This window comes from Saccopteryx leptura, chromosome 2 (assembly GCF_036850995.1).
Source record: "Saccopteryx leptura isolate mSacLep1 chromosome 2, mSacLep1_pri_phased_curated, whole genome shotgun sequence".
Lineage (NCBI taxonomy): Eukaryota > Metazoa > Chordata > Mammalia > Chiroptera > Emballonuridae > Saccopteryx > Saccopteryx leptura.
The window spans coordinates 183,119,655-183,142,105 of NC_089504.1; the positions used below are offsets into that span (position 1 = coordinate 183,119,655).

Genomic DNA, 22,451 nt, shown 5'->3' on the forward strand with positions numbered 1-22,451 from the left:
CCTTGGGCAAGCTCTTTAATCCCTCCAAATCGATTACCTCCAGAGTAAATTGGAAATAATAGTAGTGCTTTCCCCAAAGAGAACATTAGGATAACAAACGCGAAGATTTTAGCAAGGTGCTTGGAACTCAATAGGAGTTTTACAAATGCTAGTAACAACAACATTGTTATTGTTAGCACTGCAATTTAATTCTGCACTGCTCCTCAGAGACATTATTACAAGGTCTTTTCCGTGATAGTTGAAAAAATACTCAACTATCACAGAACTTCGTTGCCTACATAAATCATCCAAAACACGTTTTTTGATATGGAGGGTTGAGAATCCTGGGGGCAATTCCTTTTAGGTCTGAAACCAGAAGTTAAACTAATTAGGGAACAGACTACAAAAAGTGGACAGAGGTATGTGAGAGAGGAGTGAATTTGAAGATAACAAAAGATGATCCACGAGAACGTAATTAGTAAAGTGCCTTCAGATATTTACCAAGGGCTTGAGAAAGGGTTCTTCCTTCACTTGGGGCCAGGAAAGGAGGGGTGGGGGGTGGTCCAGGAAGGAAAGGATGTGGAGCCAGAACTACCCTTTCCAATCAATCCCTTTCTTTTCCTACCAGACCATGTAACAAAGTTGGCCTGATTGGCCAGCTTTTCTAATGACTGTTAGTGGCAGATTCTGACTGGTTAGCAGCTTCCCTGCATAATAGTGATGAAGAAATAAGATTGATCTTTTCTTTCTCAGGATTGGTTAGCAATACAAAGGGGGGGGGGGCAGAGACTCATTTTTATTGATTGGATATGCTAGGAGGGAGCTCCGGCATCTCACATTTAGAAATTCTGTGTTCTTTTCCACAAGGGTCACAAAGGTCTTGGTTGGCTTATGAATATTTGCTTTTAGGAAGATACAGTGGAGGCTTTGGGCAATTGGCTTAGTGGTAGAACTTTGGCCTGGCATGTGAAGTCCTGGGTTTGATTCCAGTCAGGGCACACAGGAGGAGACTATCTGCTTCTCCACCCCTGCCCTTTCTCTCTCTTTCTCTCTCTCTCTCAGCCAAGGCTTGGATGAACAAGGTGGTCCCAGGTGCAGGGAGGATGGCTCCATGGCCTGCCTCAGGTGCTAAAATAGTTCCATTGGGGAGCAACAGAGCATGAGCCCCAGATGGGGGTTGCCAGGTAGATCCACCTCCAGGCGCTTGCGGGAGGGAGTCTGTCTTTCCACCTCCCTGCCTCTTACTTGATAAGAAAAAGAAAAGAAAGACACAGTGGTTTATTGAAAGAAGAATCAAGAGAATCATACAGGCATGTTAAACAGCTCAATTTGAAACCCCAAACAGAGGGAGGGATTCACTGAAACAGAAGAGGGGTAAAAAGAGAGCGACTAGATCAGGGGTCCCCAAACTTTAACACAAGGGGCCAGTTCACTGTCCCTCAGACCATTGGAGGGCCGGACTATAAAAAAAAACTATGAACAAATCCCTATGCACACTGCACATATCTTATTTTAAAGTAAAAAACAAACAAACAAAACAGGAACAAATACAATATTTAAAATAAAGAACAAGTAAATTTAAATCAACAAACTGACCAGTATTTCAATGGGAACTATGCTCCTCTCGCTGACCACCAATGAAAGAGGTGCTCCTTCTGGAAGTGCGACGGGGCCGGATAAATGGCCTCAGGGGGCCGCATGCGGCCGCGGGCTGTAGTTTGGGGACCCCTGGACTAGATCATAGGGAAACAAAAAGAAAAAAAAAAATTGCCAGAGAGAAAAGGAAGGGTTTGAAAATTTGTTTTTCATTCCTGATGTTTTCCGATGAGGCTGCTTTACAGTACATTTTGCCAAATGCCCATGTTGCCAGCACAGGGCATGGAAAGAGTAGCTGTGTTGGACTCAGGAGACTGGGAATCTAGTCCCAGCCCTGCTATTAACTAGCTGAGTAGAGCTGCAGGTTTCTTCATCTGTCAAAGCTCCAGTCTCTTCATTTGGAAAAATCAGGGTGATCTCTAAGGCTCCATCCAGAGTTAACCTTCTGGGATTCTGTTTCTTTCTGCTAAACAGGCAATTTTATACAAGTTGAAGTGATACCTTTGCACTGCCAATAAAGACTATTTTTTAGGTCTTAAACTCCTCTATTTGTGATTGTTAATTTCAGGCTCCTGGGGCCGATGGGCAATAACTGGTGGATTTTTTACTTCCTTTTGCTAAATTAGTTCCCCAGTGATAGATACATGAATTCACCAGAACTTCCAACTACCCTTTTGCTGTTCCACTTGTCTATCTGACCCCACCCTTGCTTACTTACTATGCCTCTGAAGCAGAAAAGTTCTAGGAAGCTGGTCAGCTGCCCTGAGGAAAAGCATTCTAGGAAGCTGAAATCATAGGACTGCAGAAGGGAGCATACCAGAATTGCGGACTCAACGCACACTTGCTGGAAGCTCTCCCCACCTTAATAAATGTTTGCCTCAGAGTCTGTTTCAGTGCACTTCTCCCGGAGGAGTGCCCCAGCAGGTCTTTCTCCTCTAATAAAGCCTGCACACCTGGTGTTCGAGTGCTGATTACCGTCTCATTCTTACACCCAGAACAGCAGAACTGTGAGCCATCAATAAACCACCCTACTCTGGGAGAAAGAAAACAGTAAATGGAAGAAGGGAAAGGGTCATTAGTATCCAGGCTTCTGAGGGAAGGATCAGTGGGAGAGTTGGTGACAGAAGGATGAACAAATTTTTGTTGGGGAAGAACCTAAGTTATTATGAATTTGTACAGGCCCTACATATTTGTCTAGAAACCATGATTAAATATCTATGTGAACAGATTTGGTCCCTGCTATTTAATGTCTGGCTCCCAAGCCAAGGAACACACAGAGACAAAACAGAAAATAAAAGTTATTGTGATATATTTATTGTAAAGAGCTAAGGATAGCAAACTGGAGATCTGAGTCTAGATTTTGGAAACCTACTAATTAACTATGTGACTTTGAGAAAAATCACTTCCCCATATAGACTTTAGTTATATATATATATATATATATATATATTTTTTTTTTTTTTTGTATTTTTCTGAAGCTGGAAACGGGGAGAGACAGTCAGACAGACTCCTGCATGCGCCGGACGGACCGGGATCCACCCGGCACGCCCACCAGGGGCGAAGCTCTGCCTACCAGGGGGCGATGCTCTGCCCCTCTGGGGCATCGCTCTGCCGCGACCAGAGCCACTCTAGTGCCTGGGGCAGAGGCCAAGGAGCCATCCCCAGCGCCCGGGCCATCTTTGCTCCAATGGAGCCTTGGCTGCGGGAGGGGAAGAGAGAGACAGAGAGGAAGGAGGGGGGGTTGGAGAAGCAAATGGGCGCTTCTCCTGTGTGCCCTGGCTGGGAATCGAACCCGGGTCCCCTGCACGCCAGGCCGACGCTCTACCGCTGAGCCAACCAGCCAGGGCCTAGACTTTAGTTTTTTCACATGCAAAATGTAGGAAAACACTAGATGATTGAGTTCTCTTTCAATTTTAGCCTGACCAGCTGCTGGCACAGTGGATAGAGTGTTGGCCTGGGAAGTAAAGGACCCAGGTTCGAAATCTGAGGTCGCCAGCTTGAGGTTGGGGTCGCTGGCTTGATCATGGGATCATAGACATGACCCCATAGTCACTGGCTTGAGCCCAAAAGTCACTGGCTTGAAGCTCAAGGTCACTGGCTTGAGCAAGGGGTCACTCGCTCTGCTGTAGCCCCCAGTCAAGGAACATATGAGAAAGCAATCAATGAACAACCAAGGTGCTGCGAGGAAGAACTGATGCTTCTCATCTCTCTTTCTTCTTTCTTTTTCTTTTTTTTTACAGAGACAGTGAGAGAGAGAGTCAGAAAGAGGGATAGATAGGGACAGACAGACAGGAACGGAGAGAGAAGAGAAGCATCAATCATCAGTTTTTTGTTGCGACACCTTATTTGTTCATTGACTAATTTCTCATATGTGCCTTGACCATGGGCCTTCAGCAGACCCAGTAACCTGTTGCTCAAGCCAGCAGCCTTGGGTCCAAGCTGGTGAGCTTTGCTCCAACCAGATGAGCCCACGCTCAAGCTGGTGTCCTTGGGGTCTTGAACCTGTGTCCACTGCATCCCAGTCCGACGCTCTATCCATTGTGCCACCACCTGGTCAGGATCATCTCTCTTTCTTGTCTGTCTTTCTCTCCTGCAAAAAAAATAAAAGAAAAAAAGTTCTCTTTCGGTTTTAAATATAAATAGCATAGATTTGTCCTTGTCTCTTATGATTTCAAGTAATCAACCAATATTTATTGAGCATCTATTATGTGCAAAGTATTGTGCTACATATTGCAAGTGGGAATAAAGGGAAAGGCATAATTCCTTCATAAATTTATAGTCAGCAAGAAAGATATGTACACATATAATATGTGACAAGATTTTCTTTTTTTTTTTTTCTTTTTTACAGAGATAGAGTCAGAGAAAGGGATAGACAGGCAGGAACGAAGAGATGAGAAGCATCAATCATTAGTTTTTCATTGCACGTTGCAACACCTTAGTTGTTCATTGATTGCTTTATCATATGTGCCTTGACCGCGGGCCTTCAGCAGACCGAGTAACCCCTTGCTTGAGCCAGCGACCTTGGGCTCAAGCTGGTGAGCTTTTTGCTCAAACCAGATGAGCCCACGCTCAAGCGGGCGACCTCGGGGGTCTCGAACTTGGGTCTTCCGCATCCCAGTCTGACGCTTTACCCACTGCGCCACCGCCTGGTCAGGCGTATATGTGGCAAGATTTTAATAGGTTACATGGGTAATAGGAGTTGAGGCATTATGACTTCCAGCTACGATGATAAAAAGGCACCATGATTAATATAGTTTTGTTTTTTCTTTAAGAAAGTATGAGCCTGACCAGGCAGTGGTGCAGTGGATAGAGCATTGGGCTGGGATGCTGAAGACCCAGGTTCAAGACCCTGAGGTCACCAGCTTGAGTGTGGGCTCATCTGGTTTGAACAAAGCTCATCAGCTTGAGCCCAAGGTTGCTGGCTCAAGCAAAGGGTTACTCAGTCTGCTGAAGGCCCGCGGTCAAGGTACATATGAGAAAGCAATCAATGAACAACTAAGGTGTTGCAACGTGCAAAGAAAAACTAATGATTGATGCTTCTCATCTCTCCGTTCCTGTCTGTCTGTCCCTGTCTATCCCTCTCTCTGACTCTCTCTGTCTCTGCAAAAAAAAACAAAAAACAACAACAAAAAAAACCAACAAAAAAGTATGAAATATTTGAATCATATAGAAGTTGCATGTAATATATATCATTTATTCAACAGATATGTACTGAGATGCTATGTGCCAGGCACTGTCCTGGGTGCTGTATACACAGCTGTGAACAAAACAGGACAAAATCCTTGCCTTCCCAGAGTTAATATTCTACATAAATTATGAAGCATAATCATAAAATGGAAACCCATTAAACTGCCCCTAATTCAAGAAAAGAAAAAAATTAGCAATACCACTGAGGGGCCCACATGCTTCTCTCCTATAGTAGTTCATAAATTTTTTTTTTGTATTTTTTTTTGTATTTTTCTGAAGCTGGAAACAGGGAGGCAGTCAGACAGACTCCCGCATGCGCCCGACCGGGATCCACCCAGCATGCCCACCAGGGGGCGATGCTCTGCCCATCCGGGGCATCGCTCTGTCGCAACCAGAGCCACTCTAGCACCTGGGGCAGAGGCCAAGGAGCCATCCCCAGCGCCCCGGCCATCTTTTGCTCCAATGGAGCTTCGGCTGTGGGAGGGGAAGAGAGAGACAGAGAGGAAGGAGAGGGGGAGGGGTGGAGAAGCAGATGGGCGCCTCTCCTGTGTGCCCTGGCCAGGAATCGAACCCAGGACTTCCGCACGCCAGGCCGATGCTCTACCACTGAGCCAACCGGCCAGGGCAGTAGTTCATAAATTTTATGTTTGCCACTTCAAGGTTTTCCTTGATACTTTTGCCATATATTGTTAATTATGGGCTCCACCTTTAAAAAAATTATTTACTGATTTTAGTGAGAGAAGAAGGGAGAAAGAGAAACATCAAATTATTTTTTCACTTATTTATGCACTCATGGATTGATTCTTAAATGTGCCCTAACCAGGGATTGAACCTGCAACCTTGGTATATATAATGCTCTAACCAACTGAGCCACGTGACCAAAGTGGTACCAACCTTTAAAAAAAAAAATTCTAAGGGCCCTGGCAGGTTATCTCAGTCTGTTAGAGCATCATCCCAAAACACTAAGGTTGCAGGTTTGATTCCCACTCAGGGCACATATGGGAGGAGGCAGCCTGTGAATGCACAAGTAAGTGGAACAACAAAGGAATGTTTCTTTCTCTCTCTGTCTCCCTTCCTTTCTGTCTCTCTTAAATCAAGCAAAAAATATTTTTTTAAAGGGTGGTATAATGTTTTTAGACTTCTTTGCTTGCTCATTTTATTTAATATTATTAAATTCTAAGATTCATCCATGTTGATGTAGGTAGCTCAGTTTCATTGATATTCCACCAGTTTATATATTAATTTCCCTGTTGATGAGTAGTTAGGTTTTTACCATGACAAACAATGCTTCTCAGAACATTTGTGTACATGTCTTCTGATATACATGGGCAATAGTTTCTTCAGGATATACATATCAAAGGGAGCTGCTGGATTGTAGGATATGAATATCTTCAGCTTTTCTAGATAATGTCAAATTGTTTTCCAATATTTATGCCCATCAATGTATATGAGTTTTAGTTGCTACCTTATCCTTACCAACTTTGGTATTTAGTCAATCTGTTGAATATAAAATAGTATTTCTGGTGGTTTGAATTTATATTTGCCTGATCATTTATGAGCCTGAGCATTTTTTCATATATTTATTGGCCAATCATGTTTCCTCTTCTGTGAAATGCCTATTCATGTATATCTTTAGCTCAATTTCCTTTTTAGTTATTTCATCTCCCTATTGATTTATATAATAGAAATTAACAAATATATATATCCTACTACTGATCCTTTGTTAGAGAGGTTTTTTTAAATTTTTCTATTGATTTGAGAGAGAGAGAGGAAGGGGGAGAGAAGGGAAAAGGGAGAGAGAGAGAGATATCAACTTACTCTTCTACTTAATTGTTCTATTTAGCTGTGCATTCACTGGCTGCTTCTCGTGTGTGCCCGACTAGGGATTGAATCCCCGACCTCAGTGCACTGGGATGACACTCTATTCACTGAGCAACCCAGCCAGGGTTTTTTATTTTTTCCATTGACTTGAGGGGAGAGAGAGAGAAGCATCAACTCATTTTTTAAAATTAAATGATAGCCTGACCTGGTGGTGGCGCAGTGGATAGAGCGTCGGACTGGGATGCGGAAGGACCCAGGTTCGAGACCCCGAGGTCGCCAGCTTGAGTGTGGGCTCATCTGGTTTGAGCGAGGCTCACTAGCTTGGACACAGGGTCGCTGGCTCCAGCAAGGGGTTGCTCAGCCTGCTGAAGGCCCGCGGTCAAGGCACATGTGAGAAGGCAATCAATGAACAACTAGGGTGTTGCAACACGCAATGAAAAACTGGTGATTGATGCTTCTCATCTCTCTCTGTTACTATCTGTCTGTCCCTGTCTATCCCTCTCTCTGACTCACTCTCTGTCTCTGTAAAAAATAAATAAATAAAAAAAGGATGTTTTTAAAAAATAATAATAATAAAATAAAATTAAATTAAATTAAATGATAGGCGAGGAGGCAGAGACAGACTCCCGCATTCGCCCCAACAGGGATCACCTAGCAAGCCCTCTACCAGGCAATGCTCTACCCATCCTGCAGCTCTGTTGAATGGCAATGAGCCATTTTAGCACCTGAGGCCATCCTCAGCTCCAGGGGCCAACTTTGTTCAAACCATTCAAGCCATGGCTGTGGCAGAAGAGGACAGAGATGGTGGGGGAGAAGCAGATGGTCGTTTCTTTTGTTTGCCCTAACTGGGAATTGAACCTGGGACTTCCACATGCCAGGCCAATGCTCTACCACTGAGCCAACTGGCCAGGGCCACATCAACTTATTTTACTTAGTTGTTTAATTTAATTGTGTACTCACTGATTGCTTCTCATATGTGCCCTGAGCGGGGATTGAGCTCATGACCTCTGGTGCATCGAAGGTGTATTGAGTTGATGCTTTACCTACTGAGCCACCTAGCCAAGGCTATTAGTGAGGTTTAAAGGATGAATGATTTCAGGTCCAGTTCAGAGTTCTCATTTAGTTGGATTAATTCTTAATTCATTTATTAAATATTTATTGAATGTCTAGCCAGGCATCATGCTAGACACTTAGAATATAATACCACACTTATTCATCCCTTACTACTTCCAAAATCTATTGGGTCCAAGCTACTGATACCTCTTGCTGGACCACTAGAATATCCTTTTAGTTGGTCTCCCTGATTCCAATCTGGTTTTGCCACAGTCTACTTTCCACACAGTAAGTAGCAAAAGTGACCTTTTAAAGTATAGATCATTTAGCCTGACCTATGGTGGAGAAGTAGATGGAGTGTTGACCTGGAATGCTGAGGTCGCTGGAATTCGAAACCCTGAGCTTGCCTGGTCAAGGCACATATAGGAAACAACTATTGTGAGTTGATGCTTCCTGCTTGCCCCCACCTTCTTTCTCTGTTTCACCTGTCTCTAAAATCAATAAATAAAATCTTTTTTTTTTGAGAGAGAGAGAGGAGGGGAGATAGTGAGACATACTCCTACATGCCCCCTGGACCAGGATCCACCAGGCAACCCCTCTGGGATGATGCTCCAGTACCAAGCTATTTTTAGTACCTGAGGCTGACTTGCAGTGTCTGAGGCCATGTTCAAACCAATTGAACCACTGGCTGTGGGAGGGGAAGAGGGAAAGAAAAGGGAGAGTGTGGGGGGAGAAGTAGATGGTCACTTCTCCTGGGAATCAAACCCAGGATATCCACATGCCAGGCCAATGCTCTATAAACTGAGCCACCAGCCAGGGCCTAAATAAAATCTTAGAAAGTTAAAATAGCCTGACCAGGTAGTGGTACAGTGGATAGAGCATTGGCCTGGGACACAGGAGGACCCAGGTTCCAAACCCCAAGGTTGTCAGCTTGAGTGTGTGCTCACCAGCTTGAGCACAGAGTCACTGGCTTGAGTGTGGGATCATAGACAAGACCCTATAGTTACTGGCTTGAGCCTAATGGTCATTGGCTTAAAGCCCAAGGTCACTGGCTTGAACAAGGGGGTCACTGGCTCAGCTGTATCACCCTGGTCAAGGCACATATGAGAAAGCAATCAATGAACAACTAAGGTGCTGCAATGAAGAATTGATGCTTCTTATCGCTCTCCCTGTCTGTCTGTCCCTATCTGTCCTCTCTCTGTTTCTGTCTCTCATAAAAAAAACCCCCAAAAACATGTTAAAGTAAAATCTAGGTCAGATAATGCAATTTAAAACCTCCCAATAGTTTTCCGGCACTCACAGAGTTCAGCTACACTAGACTCCTACTGATCCTCAGACACACCAAACGTTGTTTCTGCTCAGGCCTTTTGTTGTTTCCTCTGCCGGAAGCAATCTTTCTCCAAATCATGCTTATTCACTCATTTCATTTAGATCTCATCTCAAATATCACTTGTTAGAGAGGGCTTTTCTGAGCACACAATCTAAATAGCCACTACCTCCCCTTTTTTATCTCCTTTATTTTTCTTTTTAGCATTTATCATAGTTTGGTTTTTTTATTGCTTCCCCCCTCCAGAAGCTCCACCAGGGCAGGGACCTTGTTTACCACTGTATCCTCAGCATTTAGAACAGTACCTGGCACATACGAGGCTCTCAACAGAAATTTTGTGAATGACTGAACAGTTAATAAGACAGTCCTTGCCCTTGAAACGTTTATAGTCTAGCAGGGAATACAGAGAATTAAAAGGCAAATCATTTCAACATGGTGCAATAGTGTTAATTCTTTTTTAATTTAAAAAAAATTATTGATTTTAGCCAGAGAGGAAGGGAGAGGGGGAGAGAGAGAGAGAGAGACAGAGAGAGAGAGAGACAGAGAGAGAGAGGAACATCAACCCATTCCTGTATGTGCCCTGACCCAGGATTAAACCGGCAACCTCTGTGCTTTGGGCCGATGCTCTAACCAACAGAGCTATCCGGCCAGGGTGCAGTATTGTTATAAGAGGGGTAAGTACTTGGCCCTGGCTGGTTTGCTCAGTGGTAGAGCGTCGGCCTGGCGTGCAGAAGTCCCGGGTTCGATTCCCGGCCAGGGCACACAGGAGAAGTGCCCATCTGCTTCTCCACCCCTCCCCCTCTCCTTCCTCTCTGCCTCTCTCTTCCCCTCCCGCAGCTGAGGCTCTATTGGAGCAAAAAGTTGGCCTGAGCGCTGAGCATGGCTCTGTGGCCTCTGCCTCAGGCGCTGGAATGACTCTGGTCACAACAGAGCAACGCCCCAGATGGACAGAGCATCGCCCCCTGGTGGGTGTGCCAGGTGGATCCTGGTTGGGTGCATACGGGAGTCTGTCTGACTGTCTCCCCATTTCTGGCTTTGGAAAAAAAAAAAGAGGGGTAAGTACTTGATCCTATGGGGGCACATAGGAAGAACATGAATCCAGTCCTGAGAAGTCATAGTTAAGGAAGGCTTCTAGGAGAGGGTGACATTTACAAGACAGGTGAAGGACTTGTGTAGGAAGGGAATAGAAGGATGTCCCAGAGAGAAGAAGCAGTTAAGTACAAAGGCTTTGAAGTGAGAAATTACATGGTCTCTTCTCCAAAGGGAAAGTAATTCATTGTGGCCAGAATGAACAGTTGTGGGTGTGGCAGGGCACAAAGACATGAGACTGGTTGTTAGTAGCTAGGTCCTGAAGGATCTTGAACATCAAGTTAAGGCATTTGGATTTTTTTCAAAAAGCAGCAAGAAACATTTCAGCAGAAGAGTGAGAAGCTCAGATGTACATTTTAGAAAGATTATTTTATAATAGCTCTAGTGTGGAGAATAGCTGAGGCTGGGGCTGGGGCTAGGACTGGGGATATGAAGTGCAAGAGGAGGCTGTTATCATAATCCACGTGGGAGATGATGGTGGCCTGATCGCTGAGGTGGGAGTAGGGGTTTAGAAAGAAGTGATAAGAACTCGGTTATCGATTGTTTGGGGAGAAGGAGAAGGGAGCAATAAAGATGGTGCTCAGTGTTCTAGCCTGAGTCACTGAGATGTTCTATTTCCTGATTTTCTTCCAAGCCAGGCCTTTTGCATCTCCACATCCTGTGAACCACCTTGCTGGCCTGGCTTCACAACATGGGAGCCCTACTCCCTAGGCTGACCTTCCTTTAAACTTGGTTCTGCATGAATCTAACCTTTATTTCTGGGCTCTACTCCTTCCATTTTTCCCCTACTTAATGAAATTGAAACCATCATAGATTCCCCTGGTTGTGTCCTTACTTTTCTAATCCTGATTAAGTCATTAGGCCCTTCCTTGTGTATTAGATTGGGAATTTATACAAGAACAAGAATTTTCCCCCACTATCACTAGACAGAGGCAAAGGCTTGTGCCAGCTACTAATGAGTGCTATATGCAGCCTGAAGACTCCTAGATAAAAAGGACAAAAGAATGGCAGGATAGACAATAAAATGACTACAGGTATGCACTGTAAATTAGTTACAACTCTTCAATCTGAGAATAGCAAGAAGTCTTGGCAGCTATGAAAGGTCAGGAGAGAGGAAATCAACACCTCCTTTTGCATTAAGCTGAGTTTCTGGTGAAAGGTGGATTTGGGAAGCTATGAGAATAAAGAGGGGTGAATTGCCTAGTGGGCAAGTTTGGGGATTTCTAGGCAGAAAGGACAGAGGGCAGAGGCAAAGAATCAGCATGTTATACTGAGATGAGAAGTCCTACTCCTAATACTTGCGGAGGCTAGGGCAACATAAAAATATATATAAGCCTATGTACCAAATACCTAAATAAGTAAGAGTTATAAATCAAAACTAACAAACTGTTAAATAAAACATGTTCTACCCTCTTTTTTTGGCAAATATATCAAAATCAACTGGAGATTTATATTTAGCATTCTGGGATTCCTCCAGCTCCCAGTCTGACCCTCAGGTTGTCTTTCCATTCCTGGCTGTTCCAGTAGGGGCCTAACACAAAAGTTGTGTGCTCAGTGCAGCCACACATCTAAACTCCATGCACACTCCAGGCCAACAGGGCTAGTAGTGTGCCCTCCAGCAGCTCCTCTGTGCTCTCAGGAGATGGGGCCCAAGGAAGAGGCCCTGGAAGTGGGCTCAGGGCTGCTGGCAGGGGATTCTGGCAACTGGAGCACAGTATAGGAGAGAAGAGTCATGAGCTCTGGGTAGGCACATGCCTACCTTGGCCTTAAGTTATCCTCACTCTGGAGAAGATTTTCTAAAATAGGCATCCAGGGTAAAAGAGGTTCTTTTTGCCAGGCCTAAAGGAATGGACTCTGAAATCATATATAGATTGTGTTTGAATCCCTATTATGATATTTATTAACTCTTCTTTGAACATGACCAGACTCTCTGAGCCTGTTTTCTTACTTATAGAATGGCAATAATAATATTTACTTCACAGGTTATTGTGATAATTAAATAGGCTAATATGTGCAGAGGACTGGGTGTTTATATATTTTTATTTATTTATTTTTTTGAGAGAGACAGAGACAGACAGGAAGGGAGAGAGATGAGAAGCATCAGTTGATTGCTTTTTTTTTTTTTTAAGAGAACTTAGCTATCTTTTATTTTATTTTATTTTTTTACAGAGACAGAGAGAGAGTCAGAGAGAGGGATAGATAGGGACAGACAGACAGGAACAGAGAGAGATGAGAAGCATCAATCATCAGTTTTTCATTGCGACTCCTTAGTTGTTCATTGATTGTTTTCTCATATGTGCCTTGACCGTGGGCCTTCAGCAGACCGAGTAACCCCTTGCTCGAGCCAGCGACCTTGGGTCCAAGCTGGTGAGCTTTTTGCTCAAGCCAGATGAGCCCACGCTCAAGCTGGTGACCTCGGGGTCTTGAACCTAGGTCCTCTGCATCCCAGTTCGACGCTCTATTCACTGCACCACCGCCTGGTCAGGTCTGATTGCTTTTTTTTTTTAATTTTTATTTATTAATTTTTAGAGAGGAGAGAGAGTGAGAGAGAGAGAGAGAGAGAGAGAGAGAGAGAGAGAGAGAGAGAAGGGGAAGGGAAGAGCAGAAAGCATCAACTTCCATATGTGCCTTGACCAAGCAAGCCCAGGGTTTTGAACCGGTGACCTCAGCGTTCCAGGTCGACTCTTTATCCACTGCGTCACCACAGGTCAGGCCTGATTGCTTTTTTATATGTGCCTTAACTGGAGTGGGGAGCTCCAGCTGAGCCAGTGATTCTTTGCTCAAGATAGTGACCTTGAACTTCATGCCAGTGACCATGGGGTCATGTCTATGATCCCATGCTCAGTCGGATGAGCTCATGATCAAGCTGGCGAGCACAGGGTTTGAACCTAGGTCCTGTGCATCCCAGGTTGATGCTGTATCCACTGCGCCACCACCTGGTCCCGTGAGCACCTGGTATTTATTTATTTATTTATTTAATTTTTTGGTGACAGGGACAGAGAGTCAGAGAGGGACAGATAGTAAGGTGACCAACTTTTTTATAATGAAAAGGAGGACAAAAATAAATTGAAGAAAACAATATTGTAAATAAGAGAAACATTCATTGCAACAATAATATACTATATAATATGATAAATGATAATAAAACATTTGTAATATTTTATATTATAATTATGCTTACATGCCTATTAATTTTTAATAATAATTGTAAGAAAAAAGGACTCATTTAGATACAAATACTTCACATCACCCACAATGAATCGACTCTGCATCGATTGAATACGGACATGCACAGATTACTCTTCCAATATCAAAAAGGAGGACATGTAGGAGGACACTTTTTGAGGGAGGATGGAACTTACAAAAGAAGGACTGTCCTTCCTAAAGGAGGACAATTGGTCACAGATAGGGACAGAAGACAGGAAGGGAGAAAGATGAGAAGCATCAGTTCTTTGTTGTGGCACCTTAGTTGTTCATTGGTGAGCCTTGCTCAAACCAGATAAGCCCACGCTTAAGCTGGCGACCTTGGGGTTTCAAACCTAGGTCCTCGGCATCCCAGTCCGACACTGTATCCACTGTGCCACTGCCTGCTCAGGCTGAGCACCTTGTATTTAATAAACACCATTCATTCACATTATTTTCTTTCACTCACTACCATGCTTCCCTCACAGTAACCATGGAAGCTGGGGAAAAAATATAAAGTTTCTTTTCAGGCCAGGCTATTTGGAAAGAGTATGTCTGGCTAAAAGAAGTTTATAGAGGAGGCAATAATAATCTAGGTAGTAATAATCCCAGCTCAGACAGTGACCATGTGAGAGAAAGTGGAAGAGTAAACTGTCTTGGATGAAGACAAATGAGAAATGATAATGGCATAATTGCTTTTACAATTTGTTTCTTTTGCTGATGACTGTAGCAGCTGGCTCCTGTTTTGTTCTTGGATTCCAGGTTAAGATAGGAGAAGAAGGTGTGAGTATTCTAAAATAATAGTGTAAGAATGAGATGGCACTCCATCACCAGATGTGCAGGCTTTATTAGAGGAGAAAGACCTGCTGGGGCACTCCTCCAGGAGAAGTGCACCGGGTTACAGACTAGGGGCGAGTTATGTAGTGTTTGGTAGAACCTGAGGGGATACTGAGGCAAAAGTCCTGGTATGTACGGAATGCTCCTCCTTGGGGGGCTTCGAGCATGTGGGGGTTGAATAAAAAGTCCTGGTATGTCCGGAGCCCCTCCTTGGGGCGGCTTGTCAGTTTTTGGAATTTCTCTGTCTCAGGGGCGATAGTCCAGTAAGGGTGAGGTCTGACAGATAAGCGGAACATCAAGAGGGCAGTTTGGAATACACATATCTATCAAATAGAAAATGCAAACATCACTTATTGATGGCCAGGAACATGGTCAGAGAAACACATAGTTGCAAACATGGATTCTGCTTTTCAAAAATCGAGACTGATTCAGAGACTGTGTGTAGAGATTCTTACCACATGCTATCATTCTTACTGCTCCTGCAGCTGGAATACTCTCTTCCTCCTCTGCTGTTCCAAATTCTACTTTTTCTTTTTTTTTAAATTTTACTTAGAAAATTAAATTTAACAGAGTGGTATTAATCAATAAGAGTACATAGATTTCACCTGACCAGGTGGTGTGCAATGGATAGAGTGTAGGACTGGGACGTGGAGGACCCTGGTTCAAAATCCCAAGGTCGCTGGCTTGAGTGCGGGCTCATCCAGCTTGAGCGAGGAGTCACTGGCTTGAGTGTGGGATTATAGACATGACCCCTTGGTCACTGGCTCGAGCCCAAAGGTCACTGGTTTGAGCAAGGGGTCACTCACTCTGTTGTAGCCCCTGGTCAAGGCTCATGTGAGAAAGCAATCAATGAACAACTTAAGCTGCAATGAAGAATTGATGCTTCTCATCTCTCTCCCTTCCTGTCTGTCTGTCCCTATCTGTCCCTTTCTCTGACTCTGTCTCTGTCAAAAAAAAAAAAAATACATAGGTTTTGCCTGGCTTCTGGTGGCACAGTGGCGACCTGGAACGCTGAGATAGCCGGTTCGAAATACTCCCTTCCTCCCACCAAATTCTACTCTTTATTTCAAGTCCATTCCTTCCTTGTTAAGCATCTTTGCCCACTATCCTCCCCCACTTCCCTTGAGCTCTTTCTAGTCTTTATCACCTGGAACTTATTCATGGTCTTTTTTTTTTTTTTTTTTTTTTTTACAGAGAGAGAGAGAGAGAGAGTCAGAGAGAAGGATAGATAGGGACAGACAGACAGGAATGGAGAGAGATGAGAAGCATCAATCATCAGTTTTTCGTTGCGACACCTTAGTTGTTCACTGATTGCTTTCTCATATGTGCCTTGACCGTGGGCCTTCAGCAGACTGAGTAACCCCTTGCTCAAGCCAGCGACTTGGGTCCAAGCTGGTGAGCTTTGCTCAAACCAGATGAGCCTGCCCTCAAGCTGGTGACCTTGGGGTCTCGAACCTGGGTCCTCCACATCCCAGTCCGACGCTCTATCCACTGTGCCACTGCCTGGTCAGGTTATGGTCTTTTTTTTTTTTTGTATTTTTCTGAAGCTGGAAATGGGGAGAGACAGTCAGACAGACTGCCGCATGTGCCTGACCGGGATCCATCGGGCACGCCCACCAGGGGGCAATGCTCTGCCCACCAGGGGGTGATGCTCTGCCCCTCTGGGGCGTTGCTCTGTTGTGACCAGAGCCACTCTAGCACCTGGGGCAGAGGCCAAGGAGCCATCCCCAGCGCCCGGGCCATCTTTGCTCCAATGGAGCCTCGCTGCGGGAGGGGAAGAGAGAGACAGAGAGGAAGGAGAGGGGGAGGGGTGGAGAAGCAGATGGGCGCTTCTCCTGTGTGCCCTGGCCGGGAATCGAACCCGGGACTTCTGCACGCCAGGTCGACGCTCTACCACTGAGCCAACCGGCCAGGGCCTGATCATGGTCTTAATATGTTTACTGTCTTGTATTGTTCTCTTACTCTTTCATGTATGCGTCTTTTCTCCCCAAATAGAGTTTAAGCTTATTGAGGGAGAGCTATGTGTCTGTTTCTCTTCTATTTCTCATGGGGTCTATGTATTTATTCAGTATACATTTACCAAATTCCCATGGGCCTGAACTGTGTTAGGTGCTGGGGATACAAAGAGGCATAATATATCTATATATCTCTATCTCTATCTCTATCTCTATCTCCTCTTTCCCAGAGAAGCTAATACTGTTATGGACTCATGGTTTGATAACTGCCTATAAAAGTGTTGAGCACATAATGGGTCCTCAATATAGGTTTGATGGATTACTGCATTCAATAAATGAATGAATGAGTCCCTGATACAACTATTCCAGGTGTACCCCTCCTATACAAACCTAGTTCTAGCAGACTTCAAGGGGTAAGACTGGTTTAAGGGGAAAAATGGTCTTTAGAGGCATCAAAACACAGAGCTTACTATCTTTTCAAGGCAATTTCAAGGCAGTGCTCTCTCCTTCCCTGAAGGCTCAGTGATTAAATCACAAAGTATTTTATGGGCATTGGTGAATACCTTTTGCCAATTTATGTCATTCAGATTGGTGAGTTATGAGAACAATGTCTATCATCATAATAAAAACAGCTATTTTTGAATACTTATTATGTGTTAGATGTTATGCTGATTTCTTTACATAAATTATCTAAATCCTAACAATAACACTGTGAAGTAGGTACAGTAATTATACCTGTTTTACAGAAGAGGAAACTGAGACACAGCTAGTAAGTAGAAAAGGCACGCTATGCTATCTACAAAATGAATTGGTAGAGTGGAGAACTGAGTTTTTGAGCTGGCCCACACTTTCTGTGTGACCTGCAGAAGTCCTTTCACCTCTCTGGTCTTTAGCTCCTTCTGATCAAATAACTGAAGAGTAATAGCACCAGTCTTAAAGCCTATTCTTTTGAATTCAAGTCCTATGCTCTTTACATCAGCTTTAACTGCCTAAATTTGGTGGTGATCCCCTAAATCTCATCTTTCATCTCCTTGTGGTATTGGGGGCAGCCTATGGTATTGCCATTCATAACATAGGTGTCCTTTTTTGAGAGGTTAGATATGAAGACCTTGATGGCTTGTGAAAGGCCTGCCTGAGGGGGAATATAGAGAGCTGCAGTAGGGTACCTGAACTTGATTTCTTCCTGTGACCCTCATCCTTCAATTTCCGGGTTTAAGTGAAAATATTTCCCAGTATATAGGATGTTTATTATCAAGGTTCCATTAAGAGAGCACATAGTCAAAACCAGGCTATAATCAAAAGGCAGGTGGTAGGTTCAATTCATTTCTGAGTGTAGAGCTTGATCAGCATGGGCAAGAGATTGAGACCAGATAACATGAAAGAACAGGTAAAAATCTACTTCCCTGAGAAGCCTCCACACAGAGATTGAAGCTTCCAAAATCTTCCATTTTGTCCCTTTATAGATGGGATTTTGCCTCCTACATAAGCAGACAAAGGATGATTATCTGAACAAGTGTGCATGGTTGGTTGGCATGTGTTTTAATTTGGCACGCTAAAATAAAAATTGGTTTGCTGTATCCCTCATGTTGTCATTTGGCTCAGCTCTCCCTCCTTAGTCTCCCTTATCTGTGTATCAGGGGTAGCTGTGTGCTCTGTTCTCACCAGGGTAGCCTCTGGCTGGGGTAACTGCTAGTGTACTTTCCTAGAGCATCTTTCACATCAGGCAACCTGGCAGGATAGCTTTTATATTACCTGTCCTCATCACCTTCTCTGGCCTCCAATTTCACCTGATTTTCTAGAATCATTTGCATCATTCCACTGTATGCCTTATCTTTCTTTTGACCTTCTCCATCCCTGCATAAAATTTTACAGAGACAAGAGAGAAATTCCTCTTTGGAATTTCTCTCTCTCTTTCTCTATCACACACATAGAGGCAGACAAACTTTACCTCTCCTCTGACTCTGCCATATCCCAAATATCAAACCAAAATCACTCCCAACGCAAAAACAAAGAGAAAAAAACCTAAAAAATAGCTATTCCCCTTCTAGGGAATGAGTCCACTCGTTGGGGGCATCCACCTGTGATTTACTAAAGGGCTGAATTTCTGAAGCATCTATTTTTATGTCAGGCTGCAGCTGAGGGCCTGCTGATCTGAGGTTTTGCATCAGGCTTCATGTGTGTATAATTTGTTTGTAAAGGGATTTTTCTTAAGCAGAAGGTAGCTTTGATGGAAGGTCAGAATTCTAAATGTGTGTGTGGGAGAGGAAGTGGGGGTGGTGGTGAGGACAAAAATTCTGTTCTGATCCCTGGGGGTAGGGATTCAAAAAGAAGTCTAGCTCTGGCCAGGATAGTTAGTTCCAGTTGGTCAGAGGATCATCCAAATACACACCAAGGTTGCCGGTTCCATCCTGGGTCAGGGCACATAAAAAATCAACCAATGAATGCGTAAATGAGAGGAACAACAAAATCGATGTTTCTTTCTCTCAAATCAATGATTAAAACAAACAAACAAAAAAACAAGTCTAGGTCCCTACCTTGCTGGGAATCTGTGGGGTGTAGGGAACTCTAGGTTGGGTGAACCAGAGGAGGGGACTGGGGAATAAACTTTGTTTACGAAGAAATATACAAACAGTTGCAAATGAATTCAGGCAGGGACACTTACTACCTTCAAGTGGAGAACAGAACTGGAAAGGAGGCTACCACAGAAGGGCAGAATTAGATAAAATTTTGGAAAGCTTCTTGGAGGGAGTCGTGTGTGGAGAGGTAGGCCGGCAACTGTAGTTGAGGGTAAAGCATATAGCCCGGTGCCTTTCCCCCGGGCTCCTCTTTGCTGGCTGCTAGTCACTAGCGGAGGCCGCTGGGTTAAGTGCTTTCTAGACCTTCCCTACTCTCGCCTCCTTCATCACCATTCCCGGGGCCCTTACTCCACACTCACTCCTCCCGGCTACCCGTCTATAGTCTCCTGACATCTCTTCACATCCAATTATCGAATTAATTGACGTGCTAACCGAGAGGCAAACAAAAGGGGCGGCAAACACGGGGCGGCTCAGATTTATCCTCCAGCCTTCACAGGCCCCGGCTGGGCGAGATTTACTGGGCCTCGAACATGGCGACAATTCAAACCTTTGATTAATCATGTTTTTCTCCCAGCCCCATAATTTAGTTGGTCTTTTTACCCTCCCTGGTTTTTTTAATTTTATTTATCAGTGGAAACAGAGAGGAGTCCTCATCAGCTTCAATTACAAATATTAAGCCCCGGGACAGCACTTTGATAGAGAGGCGGACAGCCCCCTTTCCGTGCCACCTACCTAAATCACCCCCGAATTAACATCACAATCGGCGGCTGGCGCGCGTTAAATGGTGGCATATTGTTCGCGGACAGTCTTGTTCAGAACAGTGGGTTCGTAGCTTCGGGCGGCAGCCCCCACCTCTCCCCTCTCCTCCCAACTCCTGCCTCCCGCGAGGCTGCGACACAGGAGCCGGGGGAGGATCCGGCGCCCTGTCTTCAGCACCGAGGCTGTAGGCGGGGGTGCGCCGGGGTGTGGGGGCAGGCGCGCTGGTGAGAGGAGTAGGGTGTGGGAGAGAGAAACTGTAGAGGTGGGTGGCGAGATGGGCCCGGGCTAGGAAGAGGTGAGTGAATTTGGCTTGGAGGGTAGGCAGAGGAACGGGGTTTATGCAAATAGCATGCAGGTTAAGGCGTAGAAGCGGAGATTTGGGAATGACACTAGATTGCCCTTGGGGGTGGGGGGAGATAATGGCCTCCTTGACCCTCCTAGGGTCTGCGGGGCACCATTGGGTCGTGGCGGAGTGTCCAGGAGGTAGGGAAATCTCTTGCTCATGGAGTTTTACTGTCTGAAGGAAGAACGTGAGGCAAGTTTGCCATTTCCTGAGCGTATTAGAAACAATTGACCCTAAACCACAGCCTGAAGGCTTGCAGATAGGCCTCAGAAAAACTTCCTTAGTGGGAAGTCTCCTCCCCGGGGATTTTACGGATTAGAACACCCTGAAAGTAGCCGGATTTCTCAGGTTTTTTGGGGGGGAAATTATAACTATTTGGCTTTATCCCATTCAAGTAGAGGAGAAAAGGGAGTGTCATTAGCTGACTCCATTAATCCTTTAAGAATGAAGGAGCTCGGGAAGGAAAATGTCATTCCAGTAGCCTAGGTTTCCAGATAGTTTCATATCCACCTGTCTCTTCAATCTTGCCCGCAACAATCTCCAGGACCTCATTTCTGCCTAGCAACATCACAACCAATCAGGATACAATTAGACCAGGCAACCGGGCTCATCCTTAACTGGGATTGGCTGCTCGCAGTAGGCGCATCGTAAGTTTTCATTGGCTGGCGGCCACCTGTATGGAAATAATTACACCGAACTCGCAGCTGGTTCTCAGCCTTGTGGACCTGTGGCTCTTACGCTGAAACCTGCAACTCAGTGCAGGATTTTCAGGGCTTATTTCTTGCCCTCTCTGCCTCTTCTTCCCTCGAAGAGATACCTCGAACTTTTCCCTTCTCTCTGGTGCCTCTGCCTGAGGCCGAGTGTGAAAGAAATCTGACCAAATAACGCAAAAATAATGCAGATTTGTGTGCTTTTTATTTATTTTTTTTCATCTTTGCTTTCTCTCGGTTCAGTGTCAAGATTTTGCTCCTTCGGTCAAATGCTGCTGCAGTTCCTACCCCTTTCTTTCTTCCATATCCATCCAAGGGGCGTGTAGAGTCCCCTCGTTGCCACAAGCCCTCACTTCAATTCTCGTTGCCCCTCTCCTACCCAGGATGTAGGCCTCTGGCACAACAATCTAAAGCCTGGTTTAGGAGGGAGTCAGAGGGGGAGAGCCCCCCCCCACACACACACATACACTAAAACAGCCCCCTTCCATCCTCGCTCCCCATCCATTTTCTCCGAGGGAGCCGAGTTTGACAGCAAATTCATTCCGAGCGGGGAGGGTGATTTATTCTTCAAATATACCGACAAGTGCGGGCATGATGGAGCCCATTAAAATGTTGGGAGATTGTTTTTATGATTGAAGTCTGTATTACTCCAACCATAAAGAAAGAGAGCAAGGAGTCATTAGCATTTTCATGATGGTGTATTTCTGCTTGTCTCCGCGCCATCACTCATCTTTACTGCCCGTCCCTTTGCTCTCGCTCTGCTACAACGAGGAGAGACTGCAGCCTGAGTTGGGTTGAGGGTGGGAGGAGGCGGGGGCCAGAGATCCCCCAGTCGCTCTGCCCTTCACGCCAAATCCTCACCCTCCCTGGGATGCAGATCAGGGGGTGAGAAGCTGGACACAGACATGCTTTGGCTTTTTCCTGCTGGCTCCTCCTGCCCCCAAATGGTGTGAGCAGGGGGTCCTGCACAAACGATGCTTGGGGATTTAGGAAGACTAGGGTTTGGAAGGGAGGGATACTCTTTCCTTTCTCTACACACAAGTTAGAGCTCTGCAGGGTTGTCCACATAAAGCGAAAGTCAGGAATTCCTGGCTGAGTGCCTTGGTCTGGAGACATCAGAGTAGGAGAGGACAAGAGGGAGGATACTCCTAGTGCCTGGGTTTGGAGATTGTATTGACAGGACGTTGGGAACCTTGACTTTTGGCTTCTGTCTCTGCTACTCCCTAAAGGACCCCAGACCTTGCTCTGGGATGGTATAAGACTCCTGTCTCCATTCATTTCAGTTCCTCAGCTCCTGCTCTCTTCTAATTCTGTAAGTCCTTGATTATTTCTACCTAATCATGCCACAAGACTCTTTAGGAACAAATTCATACCCTCCATGAAAATAACGGAGATAAAATAATCACTGCCAAAGTAGGCTCTTGGAGAAAGGTGGCTATGGTGAAACAGTGTCTTTAGGTGTCCAAGGATGGTTGGAATCACCTGTCCTCATCCCTGGCTTCTGATGAAACTCTTAACATAAATAAATATTCATTC

At 44.9% G+C, this 22,451-nt stretch overlaps 1 long non-coding RNA gene across 1 annotated transcript; it reads right to left on the reverse strand.

The window, feature by feature from the left end:
* Nucleotides 1-14,565: 14,565 nt before the first annotated feature.
* Nucleotides 14,566-20,017, reverse strand: LOC136395214 (uncharacterized). Its single transcript, XR_010749290.1, has 2 exons — nucleotides 19,836-20,017; nucleotides 14,566-14,895 (listed from the first exon to the last, which is right to left on the reverse strand). It is a non-coding gene; the product is annotated as an uncharacterized lncRNA (long non-coding RNA).
* Nucleotides 20,018-22,451: the final 2,434 nt, after the last annotated feature.